The 16,080-nt window shown below is 40.5% G+C and overlaps 1 protein-coding gene across 2 annotated transcripts in view; it reads left to right on the top strand.

Annotated features, from left to right (window-relative positions):
• Nucleotides 1–4,637: 4,637 nt before the first annotated feature.
• Nucleotides 4,638–16,080, top strand: part of PAK2 (p21 (RAC1) activated kinase 2) — an 89,766-nt gene continuing 78,323 nt past the window's right edge. For both annotated transcript variants that reach the window (XR_013372380.1, XM_077884114.1), the window contains exon 1: nt 4,638–4,794. The gene's annotated coding sequence lies outside the window, so the exon portion shown is untranslated. The remainder of the gene's footprint in view (nt 4,795–16,080) is intronic.

The following is a 16,080-nucleotide window of genomic DNA, read 5'->3' as shown; positions in this document are numbered from 1 at the left end:
TGTTTAATATTTTCTTATAAGGAAGAATTCTATGGTGTTTTTTTTTTTTACAAGCATTTCTTTCACAATGGGATTAATATTAGTGGCACTGAAATGAAATTATATGTCAGTTACAATTCAATAACATCATGGGACGTCTGGGTGGAGGTTGAGTGGCTGCCTTGGGCTCAGGGCTTGAACCTGGAGTTCTGGGATCGAGTTCAACGTCTGGTTCCTGCAGGGAGCCTGCTTCTCTCTCTGCCTCTGTCTCTGCCTGTCTGCATGTCTCTCATGAATAAATAAATAAATCTTTAAAAAAGTAATAAAATTCAGTAACATCAATAGGCAGCATATTAAAGTATGAATAGACGGGAACATGGTACCTCCTAAGAGTATATTGTGGGGAGAGGGCAGAGTATATATATATATGTATATATATTTTTTTCTTTTGCATATTGGAACCAAGTTTCATCAGTATTTAAACAAGTTTTCAAGTTAATACTTGAGATGGTGGCTTGGAACATGATTCAGCCATTTACTCATTTATACAGGTATTCAGAAGTGTAATAAAAATGTGAAAAGTGAATGAAGAGTACTAATAAGTGGTTGCAGATGACATCACTTGTTTTTTGACATCACATTTGATAGAACATTTCTGGTTTTGAACTCTATTATTATCTTCTTTGGATACTTAAAAAATGAGTAAGCACTTTATTTTTTTTTTTAAGTAAGCTCTGTGCCCAATGTGAGATTGAACTCATGACCCCAACATCAAGAGTTGCCTGCTCTACCAACTGAGCCAGCCAGGCACCCCTAAGCACTGTATTTTTAATTTTTTAAAAAGATTTTATTTATGTATTTGAGAGAGAGCATGTGTGCATGAGTGAGGGGGAGGGGTAGAGGGAGAAGAAGCAGGCTCCCCCATTTGAGCAGGGAGCCCAACCCAGGGCTTAAGTCCAGAACCCCAGGATCATGAACTGAGCTGAAGGCAGACACTTTATGAATGAGCCACCCAGGCACCCCAAGCACTGTGTTTTTAAAATCAGTTTTGTAATTCTGTGTATGGCTTTTTTTGTTTATTTATTTATTTATAATTTAATTTAATTTTTTTTTCTTTTTTTTTTGCTTTTTTTGTTTAAAGCCAAGAAAATGGATACTGTCTTCTTGGTCATTTTGTTCCAGTATTTATTGAATTTTTATGGTGTATTTTTCTTAAAGTATTAGGTTATGTTTTTTTTTTTTTATAAACATAACAGAGATATAGGTTACCTCAATTAAGGGTGATGTTGGAGCAGTGTGTGTGTGTGTGTGTGTATCTAAGCCATTATACCAGGAATTTAGATTATTTAGGTAGATCTTATGGAATATGGTACATATATAGCTTGGGAACTGGAAGGATCTATTGTGGCTCTAATGATTTCAGAATATAATGAATTTAAGGACTGTCTATATGAGATACTCTGTTTCAGGTACTCATCTGTATTTTGATAATTGGTGCTTAAAATATGGAGATAAATTTGGGTGAATTGACCAACACCTATCTCCATTATCCTCCAGACTTACAAAATATGCTACTGGCAGGTAGTTAAATACAGGGTTTGGTAGGCTGTGAGAGACTGAGATAATATGGATTAGGTATGCTCTTCAGGATTGTCCTAACCAGTGATAGTATGGGTAGGTTTAGCTATTTATCTGATTTCTTACATCTCAGACCTTAATTCTGGACTCAGTCTCCTCCTGAAGTATATCTTTTTAATGAGTTCCTTTAGTAGGTCTCTTTTTTTTAATCTTGGTACTTTGAAAATAGTTTTCCATTGTCAGCTGGCACCCACTGTTGCAGTTAAGAAATCTTTGGAAATCTGTTGTTTCTTTGTAGGGTATATCTTTTCTTTCTAGTTGCTTTATCTATGGTATTTTGCAGTTTCACATTATTGTGTTTGAAAAGATTACTTTTACATATCCTGGTTGAGCTTCACTTTGCTTCCTGAATCTGAAGGTTCTTGTCTTTATTCAATTCTGGAAAATTCATGCCATCATCTTATCATATACTGTCTCTCTTGTTTTCTCTCTTTTCTGTGTTTTTGCTAGGTATATGGGTAGACCTTCACAATCTATCCCCATGTCTCTTGATCTTTCTTTCATGTTTCTTTGGTCTCTGGGCTGCTCTCAGTAATTTCTTTACATATGTCATCCAGTTTACTAATTCTCTCTTCAATGTGTGTATAACTCAAACATTGGCTTTGCTTGCAATGATTAAATTCTTTGTAAAAGTTCTACTTGGTTACTTCTGAAAGCTGCGTGGTCATTTTTCAAAAGAAGTATCTTGTTTCTTACTCCTGTATTTTGTTTAATCATTTAATCAACCTATTTTATATTCTATAGCTGATAATTCCATTATCTAAAGTTCACAAACTTCATTAATTTGGTTGTGATTTGTATTGATTCATTCATGGTGACTTATTTCCTCAGGTATACTATAATTACATTTTGAGTGCTTATATTTAGATTTTGAAATCCTGTTTACTTTTGGAAATCCTTTTAGTCCTGGGTTGAGTGAACCTGTGCAGGGAGGATTTGTATTTGTTTCCTCCAGGCCACCAAGTACTACCAGCCTAAGACCACGTTCTTGACTTGAGGTTTCCTGGACAGTGTAGGTACTATAAATTTGAACTTTAAAACCCATGTGGGTGAAAGCTTGTGGTTATGAATTCTAAAGGGACATTGTTTCCCTCTCCATGCCAAGTCTAGACTAAAACAGACTAATGTTTGGGCTAGTACAGGGGATTTTTTCTTTATCCCCCATCTAGGAGGGTATAGCCCTATGGGTTTCCCAGCCTTGAATAGGCCCAAGGCCTTGTCTTCCGTGCAGCCAGTAAAATCACAGAAATTTCTAAGATAGGTACATACCCTCAGCACAACCATAGCTTCAGTATCCTGCTTACCACTCAGGTTTCATGCTGCCTCTTTGGGTTGAGTGAAATTTGGAAGACTATCAGAGGTCGGTCTTTCTTTTCTTTTCTTTTTTCCTTTCCTTTCCTTTTCCTTCCTTCCTTCCTTCCTTCCTTCCTTCCTTCCTTCCTTCCTTCCTTCCTCTTCCTTCCTTCCTTCCTCTTCGTTCTCTTCTTTCTCTCTTTCTTTCTTGAGAGCTTATAGTTATGACTTTTGAAAGGATGTTCTATTTTATCCAGTATTTCAGTGTGTTTAGTAATGGGACTGCTTTTCAGGTTATCTAATTAGTAATGTGCCATATTAGTCTTTGATTCCTTTCTCTCTGCATCAATTGGGTTTTTATTCTACATCTATAGATAAGCACAATCTAGCTACCTTTCTCCATGTCCACTATCTCCTTAGTATCAGTCATGACTACTGCCTTTCTAGTTCATTTCCCTTCTATTCTTGCATCTGTATACTACATTTTCCACCAAGCAATCTATTGATCTTAAAGTATAAGTCAGATAACTTCACTTTCCTGCTTGAAACGCTGTAATAGTCCAAACTCGTTAGCATGGCATTCAAGATCCTCCTTGACCTGAATCTTGTCTACTCTAGTGTTTTTTCACAGTACACTACTCTTGCACCGAGCTCAAGCTTCACAGTTTGTCTTAACTGATCATAGCAAGCAAGCCCTTTTCTTCTTCCTTCTGTCTGTAATGCTATCTCCTAGGAATGTCTCCTGTCTCTCTCCTGTTCTCAGCTTAAATGTTGCCTCCCTGAAGATTATTTCTCTGGCCGCCCAATCCAAAATAATCTCCCTAGTTATCTTCTCATACCAGGTATCATTAGTTTAATTATTGTGCTTGCATATTTCTAAGCTCTACAAAGGCAAAGTGACTCATGTTCACCCTGTATCCTTGATGCCTTAATATCATACGTTTTAGATGCTCAAGTGTTTGTAGAATTAGTGAATACATTAATGAACTCCTCCTTCGATAAAACATGAAGGCCGGGCAGCCCGGGTGGCTCAGCTGGTTTGGCGCTGCTTTCGGCCCAGGGCGTGGTCCTGGAGTCCCGGGATCGAGTCCCACGTCGGGCTCCCTGCATGGAGCCTGCTTCTCCCTCTGCTTGTGTCTCTGCCTCTCTTTGTGTCTGTCATGAATAAATAAATTCTTAAAAAAAAAAAATGAAGGCCTTAATTTTCAAGGAGGTGGGATTTTAGCAGCAAAACATAGTAAGAGCTTGTAAATAAAATGCAAAATGGATAAGGGATGAATTTCCAGAAATAAGAGTCCTGAAACAGATTCACATAGCAGTGTGTGGGTCAGCGTCTTTGGCGCAGACTAGAATGGAGACAACGCTAAATTAAACGAGGGGCATGATTCTCTTTTTCAATTCAAAGAACACCGCCCCCCCCCCCCCGCCACGCCCTCCGCCGCCAAGAAGAAAAAAAGAGCGCGAGGGAAAGCGAGGCGAGCGGGCTGCGCGTCCGAACTACAACTCCCGGCAGCCCCCGCGCGAGCCCCCGGCCGCGGGGGGCGGGGCTCCGCCCCTGGAGCTCAGGGCCCGGCCGGCGAGGGGCGGTGTCCTGGCCCCGCCCCCGCCCCGCCGGCGCCCTCCCCCAGGCCTGGCCACGCGCGGCGGCGGCGGCTGTTCCGCTTCCCCTCCGGCCCGGCCCGTCGCCATTGCCGAAGGCTCTCTGCCTCCCCGCCCGGCGCCCGGGGGCTCGGCTGCCGCCCGGCCTACGCTCGCCGCGGCCGCGCTCCTGCGCCGCCTGGCCTCCCCGCCCGCCCCGCGCCGGCGCTTGCCCGGGGCGGCTCCGGAGCCCGCCGGGAGTTGGGACGCGGCGCCTCGCTGGGGCGGGGACCTCTCGGCGCCCGGGTAAGTGCAGGGCGGCCGGGGCGCGCTCCCCGTCCTCCGCGGCCTGCCGGCGGCCGCCACCTGCGCGCCCGGAGCCGCGGGCCTGGGGCGGCGGCTCATTGTCCGCTCCCGAGGGCGGTTTCGCTCGGCGGCAGCCGGCGGGGGAAGCTCGCTGGGCAGGCGCGGCCCGGCTCCTCTGGCGCCGGCCCTGCCCGCTCGCGGGCGCCCTCCCGCCGCCGCGCACCTCCGCGTCCCCCTCAGGCCTCGGCGAGTGCGCGTCGGTGCGGACGCCTCGGTGTCGGAGCGCGTGCGGGCCTCGCCGGCCTCCCGAGCCCCCGGATCCTCAGCGGCTCCCGGGGATCTGGGTCAAGGTTGGCCCTTCCCCGCGCGTGGCTGCCTCCAAAACACCACCGCACGCCCGCGACGTGGCCGCGGGGCCGTCGGCGGGCGCGACCTTCTGACCGCGTCCCTCAGCTGCAGTCGCCTCCGCGGCGGGCGGGCGGGCGGGCGGGCGGCGCGGGGCTGCGCCCTCCTCGCGCCTTGGCCTCAGCCCGCCGCTCCCCGCCGCCCGCCGCGCCGTCGCTTTCCGCCTCGGCGGGTCCTGCCCGCTCCCGTCGGTGTGGCTGCTCGGGTTCCCCTCCGCGCGTTACCTGCACTCGTTTTCTTTTTAGCCTCTTTGGCGAAAACGCATCGGAACGGTTAGGCCTAAAATTAGACCACGGCGAGCGGTGTTTTGGACCGAGGTTGTGCGCGTCACGTTTCTTCCCCTGCTCTGTCGGGCTCTTCCGCCCTTAGAAGGAGGCAGGATGTGGAGGTGTGCGAGGATCTGCTCGGGGGTTTTGTTTTCGTGGGGTCACCCGGGAGAATTACGTTCAATGAAATTAGATTGGGGTGAAGACAGTGAGTAGTCTTTTTTTTTTTTTTTTTTTAAGATTTTACTTATTTATTCATGAGAGACCCACAGAGAGGGGCAGAGACCAACGCTGAGGGAGAAGGGAGCCCGACGTGAGACCCGATCCCAGGACCCCGGGGTCACGCCCTGGGCTGAAGGCGGCGCTAAACCGCCGAGCCACCCCGGGCTGCCCTGAGTAGTGATTCTTAAAGCAGGTTAGAACTTGTCGACTTTGCCAGAAGCTCTGTGGCATTTCTAAAACACACACTTAACTTTTTCTTTCTTTCTTTCTTTCTTTTTTTTTTTTTAATTAAAGATTTTTATTTATTCATGACAGAGAGAGAGGCAGAAGGAGAAGCAGCCTCCACGCAAAGAGCCCCATATGGGACTCGATCCCAGGACCCCGGGATCACGCCCCGAGCCAAAGGCTGGTGACGCTCAACCGCTGAGCCACCCAGGCGTCCCGTAACTTCTAAATGACTTTTATGTATATGCGGAAAATCTATATAGGCGTAGACCTATGAATTTGAAAGCTTTGTTCGTGTTCTGTTAATATGGGGTCTTGATTTAAGGCAGCTCTTTCATCCTTGGCTTTTAGGCCTTTCTAGCTATCGCTTAGCCAAGAATACTGACTTCCCGTATGAAAAATGAATGTTAAAATGTTTTTGAGCTGTGATATATGTAGACCCTAAGCCCACTGCAGGGTTTGGTAAAGAGGTTGATCTACATTCAGGGAATTTTGTTTTCACTGGATCCTCCCAACTTTCCCTAAGTGACTGAGTACTGAGCTGTATGTAATACTGTTAGCATTTGACGGTGTCATTTCTCCTTAACTTGAGAGGTGTTGTGTGCCACAGGGGCTAAGGTATGGAAATGTTGGGAGTGTGAAATTCGGTCTGTTGATGTCGGTTTCTCTGCCGGTTCTTCAACAAGGGGGTACTTTTACCAAGGAAGAGTTACTGGATATTCCTCTTCACATAGGGATTTGATTCGTGGTTTACCATTATTCAAAAAGAGTTATTCTTTTGGACTTTGTGACACTTAATAGTAACCTTGCAAACCCCAAATCATAAAGGAACAATAAGTTTGTACTGGGGGTGTATCTGCTAAACAAATGAATAGGGGGGTTCCTGTGGTTCTCTGATCTTTATGATAGGCAGTTTTCCAAATAGGCATGGTTAACAGTGGTGTGTATTTCTTCTTAATTATATATACTTAAAAAAAAAAAAGTAGAACTGGCTCAGGTAGCTAAGGATAAACTTTCGATTATACTTTTTAATAAAGAGAACTTGTTCAAATAAAGTAAGTAGGCACTTTAAAATCCTCCCTATGTTTCTTCTGTCAATATCGATTATTCTGCTATTCGAGTATAATGTTTCTTTGACTTATTGAAATTTCTCCTTTTCATTTAAGCTTGAAACTAAGCCCTGTTCAGTGCTTTAAGGCTTCAGGATTCTGATCAGTTTGTTTTCAAAGGCCCTTCCAGTTAGTTAGAGGGCTAATTCCAGACTAGTCAGAAGGTGGGTAAGTTACTTACGAATCTGAGTTGTCACTTGTATCCTTGTACCTGGGTAGAAACCGAAAGAGAAGGAAAAATAGCCCCCCTTGCCCTGAAGAAAATACTGATTGTTTCCTTCTGTGATCAGAATTTTCACTAGTTCTTCATTTTAGGATCACTAACCTACTTAAGGATAGTCCTTCTGAACATTCATGTAGGATTTCAGAGTTCTAGCCTATTATTATCTCCGAGGTACAATAGTACTTACCATTCCATGTGTCTCAAATGGTTAGGTGCTGGGGACCTGGGTTTGAATCATTACTCTCTACTTTACCCTGGGTAAGACATGTACTCTTTTCAAGACTTGGTTTTCTTCTGTTAAAGGGGGATTGATGATGATAATAATAATAATAATAATAATAATACACATTTCATGGGGCTATTTAAAAGCAAATGAGATAATGCAGGTAAATTTTTTTTGCAAATGCAGTGCTTAGTTACTATTCCATTCTAAAGTAGGTTTTATACTTAATTGCTCCTTTTTTTTCACCCCCCAAGCTTGCTTTATTTATTCATGAGAGACACATAGAGGGGCAGAGACACAGGCAGAGGGAGAAGCAGGCTTCCTGTGAGGAGCCGGATGTGGGACTTGATCCCAGGACCCCGTGATCACCAAGAGAGCTGAAGGTAGACACTCAACCACTAAACCACCCAGGTGCCCCTTCATTGCTTCTGTAGCAAATATTGTGCCCCCAAACTTAGATTTAAGAATGCTTTCTGGAATGAGCACTGGATGTTATATGTTGGCAAATTGAGCTTCAATAAAAATGTATATAAGAAAAAAACAATGCTTTCTGGAGAGGTTGGAATCTCAGGACCAATTTTCTGAGACCATAACTGTTAAATTAAAAATTATTTTTCAGGGGGAAAAAAGTTTTGCCCCTGATATAAAACACAAGTTTTTCAAATTTTAAAAAATATGCAGGGACACCTGGGCGGCTCAGTGATTGAGCGTCTGCCTTTGGGTCAGGTTGTGATCCCAGGATCCTGGGATCAAGTCCCGCAGCGGGCTCCTGCAGGGAGCCTGCTTCTCCCTCTGTCTGTGTCCCTGCCTCTCTCTCTGTGTCTCATGAATAAATAAATAAAATCTTAAAAAAAAAAAAGTATGCATATCTCTCATAGAAAAATTGGAAAGTAGCGAAGATTATTAAGAAACAGGATGAAAATCACTTTTGCCTCAGCTCTAAGAGGTAACAGACTAAAATTTTTTTCCTTATTTTTAAATCCCAAGGTAGCACATGCTTATAAAAGGTTCAAGCAACTCAATTATTTAGAACAAAAAAGTGAAAATTGCTCTTTCCTCACTTTCTAGAACCATTCCTTAGAGGTTCCCTCTGTAAACAATTTTGTTGTCTTAATGCAATTCAAAATAAGCACTGTGTGTGTGGTTTTAACCAATTTTTAAAAATAAAAGATCTGATTATTACATATTCTTTTCTATTTCAATACATATAGTTGCACTTCATCTTTTTAACCATTATGATATAGCCTATTGTACTTTAATTATTCATGGTTATTTATGTTAGAGTAATCCCCCCTTGTTCACAGGGAATATGTTCCAAGACCTCCAGTGAATGCTTGATGCCTCAGATAGACTGAAGCCCATATATACTGTATTTTTTCCTACATGTACATACCTGTGGTAAGGTTTAGTTTATAAATTAGGCACAGTAAGAGATTAACCACAATAAGTGATAATAAAATAGAACAATTATAACAATATGCTATAATTAAAGTTATATGAATGTGGTTGATCTCAAAATATCTCATTAGACTGTACTCACATTTCTTGTGATTATGTGAGATGATAAAATGCCTACATGATGAGATGAAGTGAGGTGAATGATGGAGGCAGTGTGATATATCAGTAGCTTACTATTGACCTTCTGATGATACCTCAGAAGTGGAATCCAGGATGGCAGTTGACTGCTGGTAACTGAAACTACAGAAAGAGAAACCATGGGAAGACGGGACTAATGTACAGATCTTCACCAACTTATAAGGGAGTTTTGTCCTGACAAATCCATTATTAAGTTGAAATGGCATTAAGTCGAAGCATTACCACTTACCTAGCCTACCTTAAAAGTGCTCAGAATACTTAGGTTAGCCTCCAGTTCAGCAGAACCCTCTAACAATGCCTATATTATATTAAAGTGTTGAATATCTCATGTACTTTATTGAATAATGTACTGAGAGTGAAAAGTAGAGTGGATTTAAGTGTATCAGTTGTTTACCGTCTTGATCACGTGACTGGGAGCTGTTGGGCTTACTGCCACTGCTTTGTGTCACAAGACAGTCTGGTACTGCATATTGCTAGCTCTAGAAAAGAGCAAAATTCAAACTACGGTTCCCACTGAATGCAGAAACTTCACTTTCACACCTTCGTAAAGTCAAAAAACTAAGTCAAACCATAAGTCAGAGACAGTCTGTATTCTCAATTTTGAGCAAGTAAAACTGAAGCCTTACTGAACTTCCTTATATCTTTGTGCACATGTATACGTATACAAGTATTTCTATAAAAAGGATTCTGAAATGTGCATTTTGTTTCGATATATACCAAATTGCTGTCCAGCTGTCTCTATCAATCTGTACTTCCTTATCAAATTGTAGAAGCTCTTCATACATGAGAGCCTTCTCTTTAAGAAGATCTTTCCATTTCACCTTTATCAAAAAACAGTCTTAATAATTACTGTATTGGGGCACCTCGCTGTCTCAGTAGGAGGAGCATGTGACTCTTGATCTCAGGATTGTGAGTTCAAGCCCCATGTTGGGTGTAGAGGTTACTTAAATAAAACTTAAAAAATAATAATTATTGTATTTTAACCTTAATCCTTCTGAGATTTGTGTGTGTGCATGGTGGGTGCAGATATGAGTTTTAACAATGTAGCTTGGCTACCAAAATGAAATATGGGTATAGAGGGATCCCTGGGTGGCTCAGCGGTTGAACATCTGCCTTTGGCTCAAGGTGTGTGATCCTGGGAGTCATCGGGTGATCGAGTCCCATATCGAGCTCCCTGCATGGAGCCTGCTTCTCTCCTCCCTCTTCCTATGTCTCTGCCTCTCTCTCTGTGTCTCTCATAAATAAAATCTTAAAAAAAAAAATATGGGTATAGAAAAAATTTTTGGAGGCTTCGGTTGCTGTGAAAAAAGTCGATTTTAGAGATTCAGGGAGTAATATTATAATGGCTTTATTGTCAGCATCACATCTGAAAAGGAAAAAGGAGCCCCCGCCTTAACTCCTATCTCTTGTCATCTACTGATTTTATCCTCATCCTTCAAATTTCTGCCTTTGAGTGTAGCTCTCTTTGGGAGTCTTTTTTGATCTCCACTATAATATAGATATTCTTCTTTTATATTTTCTTACCATGTTAATCCATGATCCTTATTTGCAGTGTGCTGAAAATAAGAGTTATGAATCTGGAAATGAGAGTTGTTTCTCAATTTTTGCCAGTTCAAACTAATCAAAGAGGGAGGTGCAAGGAAACTCACTAATGTTGGTTAAAAGTGATACACATACATATACATGCATGCAGAGCACTTTTAACTCACATTAGTGAGTTCTTCCTCACATCTTTCTGGTCAAGCTATTATATTAATGATATTTTTCCATGTGAATGTTTAATAGGTTCTGGAAAGCTAGAAGGTTTTATTTTGGCCTTGTATTGATTTCATAAGAAAAGGTATATTTTGGGACACCTGGGTGACTTATTTGGTTAAGCATCCAGCTCTTGATCTTGGTTCAGGTCTCGATATCAGGGTCTTGAGTTCAAGAGCCGCTTTGGGCTCCACACAGGGTTGGGAGAGGGAGAATAAGGTGTATTTTAAGGTATATTTTCAACTTCTAAACTTTTAATTACTGTTCCTAATTTTGAGATTATTTAGTGATTTATAAGCTTATAAATGAAATAAAATTGTTATATAATAAACACTGAGCGAGAAGAGGTGTGGGTAAAGCATTTAAACAAAATTTCAGGTGCTCTAAAGAGCAAATTATTAAAGGAAGACAAGTTACATTGGCACAAAAAATAGTGGAAGTAGAGCTAGATGTTTGATAAAGTATCTCTATTGTAACTTCTTCCTGAACTTTTTTCACCTTCCTGATTAAGTACTTGAAAAGAATAAAGTTGCCTTTTTTTTTTTTAACCCATAATCCATTATGTATGGATAACTGTTGATATTTTGGTATGCTTCCTGCCAGTACTTTTTCTTCTTTATATGTATGTGTGTGTACATAGTTTACTTTTATAAAATTGGAATCATGTTCTATATAATTTGTTATCTTGGTAAATCTTGAAAGTTTCCCTTGTTCCTAAAAATTCTCTTAAAATAATTTTTTAATATTTGCCTAACATTCCATTGTACAGCTGTGTCATATTTGCTCTTTTCCTATTGCTGAATGTGCAACTATTTCCAATATTTCATATAAAAATAATGCTATAATGAATAGTTTTCTATTCATCCCTGATTGTTATCTTAGAATATTTTCATAGATGTGGAATTGCTGAATGAAAAGATAGAAGCATTTAACAGTCTTAAATTATCCTTCAGAAAAGTTTGCTGTGTATCATCACCAGCAGTGTGTATCCCATTTTATTACTATCCTCAATGAAACAGCCGTCACTTTTAATGAGATTAATAAAATTTCCTTATTGTTAGGCAAGTAAAAAATATAATTTAAGTTGCATTTCTTGTTTAAATGATAATTTTGTTTTAGTTAATTTGATTTATTTCTGATAATTACACAGACGTAACTAGATATTTGTGTTCAATATTTTTATTATTTTACCGGTCTTCAATAAAATTTTATTTACTTTTGTTTTCCGGGTTCATTGTCTTGTCTGCAAATATAGGAACCTTTCCTTCCTTTCCAATAGTCACAATATTTATTTCTATTTTAGGACTTTATTACATTGGCCAGAATTTCTAAGACATGGTTCAGTAAGAGAGGTGATAATTATCTTAGAATATCTCTGATATTTTTACAAGTAAGGATGATGGCAGCTGTTGGTTTTAGACATTTTTTAGAGAGAAATTCTCTTCTGACTTTACAAAAAATAAGAATGGCTTCAGAATTTTATGAAATGTTTTTATAACACTCCTTTAAGTGATAAGGTTTTTCTTCTTTTAACTACTACTAAGGGTATATATTAATAAATTTTCTAATAGCCAAAGTTACCTTAAGGCACATATTAGCAGGAACCAAAACCCCACTCACATCACTCAAGTATACAGAATTTATTTAAAGAGTAGGAAAAAAAAATCTCAGAAATTTAGTTTAATAGGAGTGTACAGGCCATATGGTAACTTCTGTGGTTACTTCTGTAGAAACTTGAGGAATCCTTACTATTTTATGTATCAGTTTTGATAATTTACACTTAAAGATTTTATTTATTTATTCATGAGAGACACAGAGAGAGAAAGAAGGAGGCAGAGACACAAGCAGAGGGAGAAGCAGGTTCCCTGCAAGGAGCCTGGTGTGGAACTTGATCTCGGATCTTGGGGTCAGGACCTGAGCCGAAGGCAGATGCTTACCTGCTGAGCCATCCAGGCGACCCTTTCCAGAAATTTTTAAAAATATTTTCAAATTTGTTACATGAATGTATGTAATATTTTATTATTAAGGGCACCCATGTGGCTCAGTTGGTTAAGCGTCTGCCATGGGTTTAGGTCATGATCCCAGCGTCCTGGGATCAAGTCTAGCATTGGTCTCCCTGCTCAGCGGGGAGCCTGCTTCTCCCTCTCTGCCACTGCCCCCTGCTTGTGCTCTCTCATGCTCTCTCTCGCATATGCTCTCTCTCAAATAAATAAATAAATAAATAAAAATCTTATTTAAAATATTATATCATTAAAATCTGTGGTGTTTATTTCCACCTTTTATTAGTGATTTTGTTATTTTTCTTGATTTGATTTGCCAAATGTTCATCTGCATAGTTGTTTTCAAACCCACTTTTAGATTTATTTTGTTGGTTTTCTGATTCCCTGATTTCTACTTTGTGCTTTATTTTGCTTTTCTTCATCTTTTCTTTTGGGAGGGGGATTAGGCTGGCTGGCTGGCTTGCTTGCTTGATTTATTTATTTAGTTAGTTATTTTTTGGGGGGAGCACTGGGGGTGAGGTGGGAGAGGGAGAGAATTTTAAGCAGTTTCCATACACAGTGTGGAGCCTGATGTAGGGCTTAATCTCACAAGCCTGAAATCATGACCTTAGCCAAAATCAAGAGTCAAACATTTGGGATCCCTGGGTGGCGCAGCGGTTTGGCGCCTGCCTTTGGCCCGGGGCGCGATCCTGGAGACCCGGGATCGAATCCCACGTCGGGCTCCCGGTGCATGGAGCCTGCTTCTCCCTCTGCCTGTGTCTCTGCCTCTCTCTCTCTCTGTGACTATCATAAATAAATAAAAAAATTAAAAAAAAAAAAAAAGAGTCAAACATTTAACCTACTGAGCCACCCGGGCTCCCCTGTTAATTTTTTTCTAACTCAAATTCTTAGTTCCTTTTTTTTCTTTTTTTTTAGTAACGAAAACATTAATACTCATTATTTTTTTTAAAGATTTTATTTATTTATTCATGAGAGACGCAGAGAGAGAGGCAGAGACATAGGCAGAGGGAGAAGCAGGCTCCATGCAGGGAGCCCAACGTGGGACTCAATCCCAGGACTCCAGGATCATGCCCCAAGCCAAAGGCAGACACTCAACCTTTGAGCCTCCCAGGCATCTCAAAACATTAATACTCTTAATTTGCCTCTGATTACAGTTTTGGCTGCATTCTATAATTTACATGAATCATGTTCTTATATTAATTACTTTCCAAATAGTTGGTAGTTCTAGTTTGATTTCCTCTTTGACTCGAGGTATTTAGGACAATTCTCTTTGCTCTATTTTTTTCCATTGTTGTCAATGACTATAGTCTTTTAAACTATCTTTCAAATTTACTGTTTTTTTTTTTTTTTTTAAGATTTTATCTATTTTAGAGAGAGAGCACACTTGTGAGCAGGGGATGGGGTAGAGGGAGAAGAGAGCGAGAGTCTCAAGTATACTCCACACTCAGCATGGAGCCCCACTCAGGACTAGATCTAATAACCCTGAGCTGAAATCAAGAGTCAAGAGGCTTTACTGACTGAGCCACCCAGGGACCCAGTCTTCATTAATTAAAAAAAATTTTTTTTTTAACTTTTATTTATTTATGATAGGCACACAGTGAGAAAGAGAGAGGCAGAGACACAGGCAGAGGGAGAAGCAGGCTCCATGCACCGGGAGCCTGACGTGGGATTCGATCCCGGATATCCAGGACCGCGCCCTGGGCCAAAGGCAGGCAGGCGCCAAACCGCTGTGCCACCCAGGGATCCCAGTCTTCATTAATTTTTAAATCTTAATTTGTCAAATATTAAGAAGGTAGCATTGTTTCTAAGAGCTTGTTCTCACATTGGGACCTTTACATTTTTGTTTCTTCTGCCTGAATATTGTCATCATACATCATTGTTTTGAAGGGGTCTTCCCTGATCAGTCATCTAAAATAGCCTCCACCTACCTCCGGTATCTGACTTCTTGCCTTTCTGTGTGTGTCTGTCTGCTTGTGTCTGTCTTCATAGCACTTTCATCTGAAGTTATTTGATTCCTTTCATTTTCTTGTTTCTCTCTTTGCTTATGGGTATGCAGTAAGTATATGCTGGTTGAGTGTCAGTTTCTTTTATGTCTGGTGATTTTTAACTTTTTAATTAATAGACTTCATACAGCAATTTTATGTTCACAGCAAAATTGAGTAAAAAGTACAGAGTCTCTAATTACCCAAGCTCCCCCATACCTCTGTATCCCTTCCCCCACCATCAGCATCTCTTCATATGTGGTAATTTGTTTTAATTGATAAGCCAACACTAACACATCATTATCAACCAAAGTCCATAGTTTAGGGTTCACTCTTGATATTGCACATTCAATGGGTGTGGACAATGGTGGATATTGACATGTATCCATCATTACAGTATCATACAGAAGTTTCTCAGCCCTAAATATCCCCTGTGTTCCACATATTCATCCCTCCCTTCTCCCTAATTCATGGCAGCCACTAGTGCTTTTACTGTCTCCACAGTATTGTCTTTTCCAGAATGTTCTATAATTGGAATTATAAAGCATGTAATCTTTTCAACTTGCAATATGCATTTTCTTACGTATCTTTTGATGGCAATGAATAATATATTCCATTGACTAGATGTACTGCAGTTTGTTTATTCATTCACTTGCTGAAGGACATCTTGGTAGCTTTCACTTTTGTCAAGTATAAATAAAATTACTATAAACATTTGTGTTTTGTTTTTGTATGGATATAAGTTACTCACCAAGGAGCACAATTGCTGGATTATGGTAAGAGTATATTTAGTTTTTTTATAAGAAACCTCTAAAATGTCTTTCAAAGTGACTATACCATTTTGCTTTCCCATCACCTGTGGGTGAGAGTTCCTGTTGCTCAACGTTATCGTGAGCATTTGATGTTAGTGTTCTGGATTTTAGCTATTCTGATAAGTATGTAGTGGTATCTCATTGTTTTGATTTGTAGTGCTCTAATGATTGATGTTGAGCATCTTTTCCATCTGTGTATCATCTTTGGAGAGGTATCATTTTAAAAGTTATGCACATTTTTCAGTTGGGTTCTTAATGTTTATACTGCTGAGTTTTAAGAGTTCTTTGTATATTTTGGGATATTTCTTTTGCAGGTATTTTTCCCAGTCTGTGGCTTGTCTCTCATTCTCTCAACTCTAATGATTTTTATCATATATTCTGATGCAGTATTATTTGATGCATGTATAAGTTCTCTACTGCTACTAAAGATCTTCATTATTGATTATACTTAATAAAAATCATACTTTT

This window comes from Canis aureus, chromosome 35 (genome assembly GCF_053574225.1).
Source record: "Canis aureus isolate CA01 chromosome 35, VMU_Caureus_v.1.0, whole genome shotgun sequence".
Lineage (NCBI taxonomy): Eukaryota > Metazoa > Chordata > Mammalia > Carnivora > Canidae > Canis > Canis aureus.
Note: the sequence above shows the minus strand (reverse complement) of the source record. Positions and strands in the feature narration are given on the sequence as shown.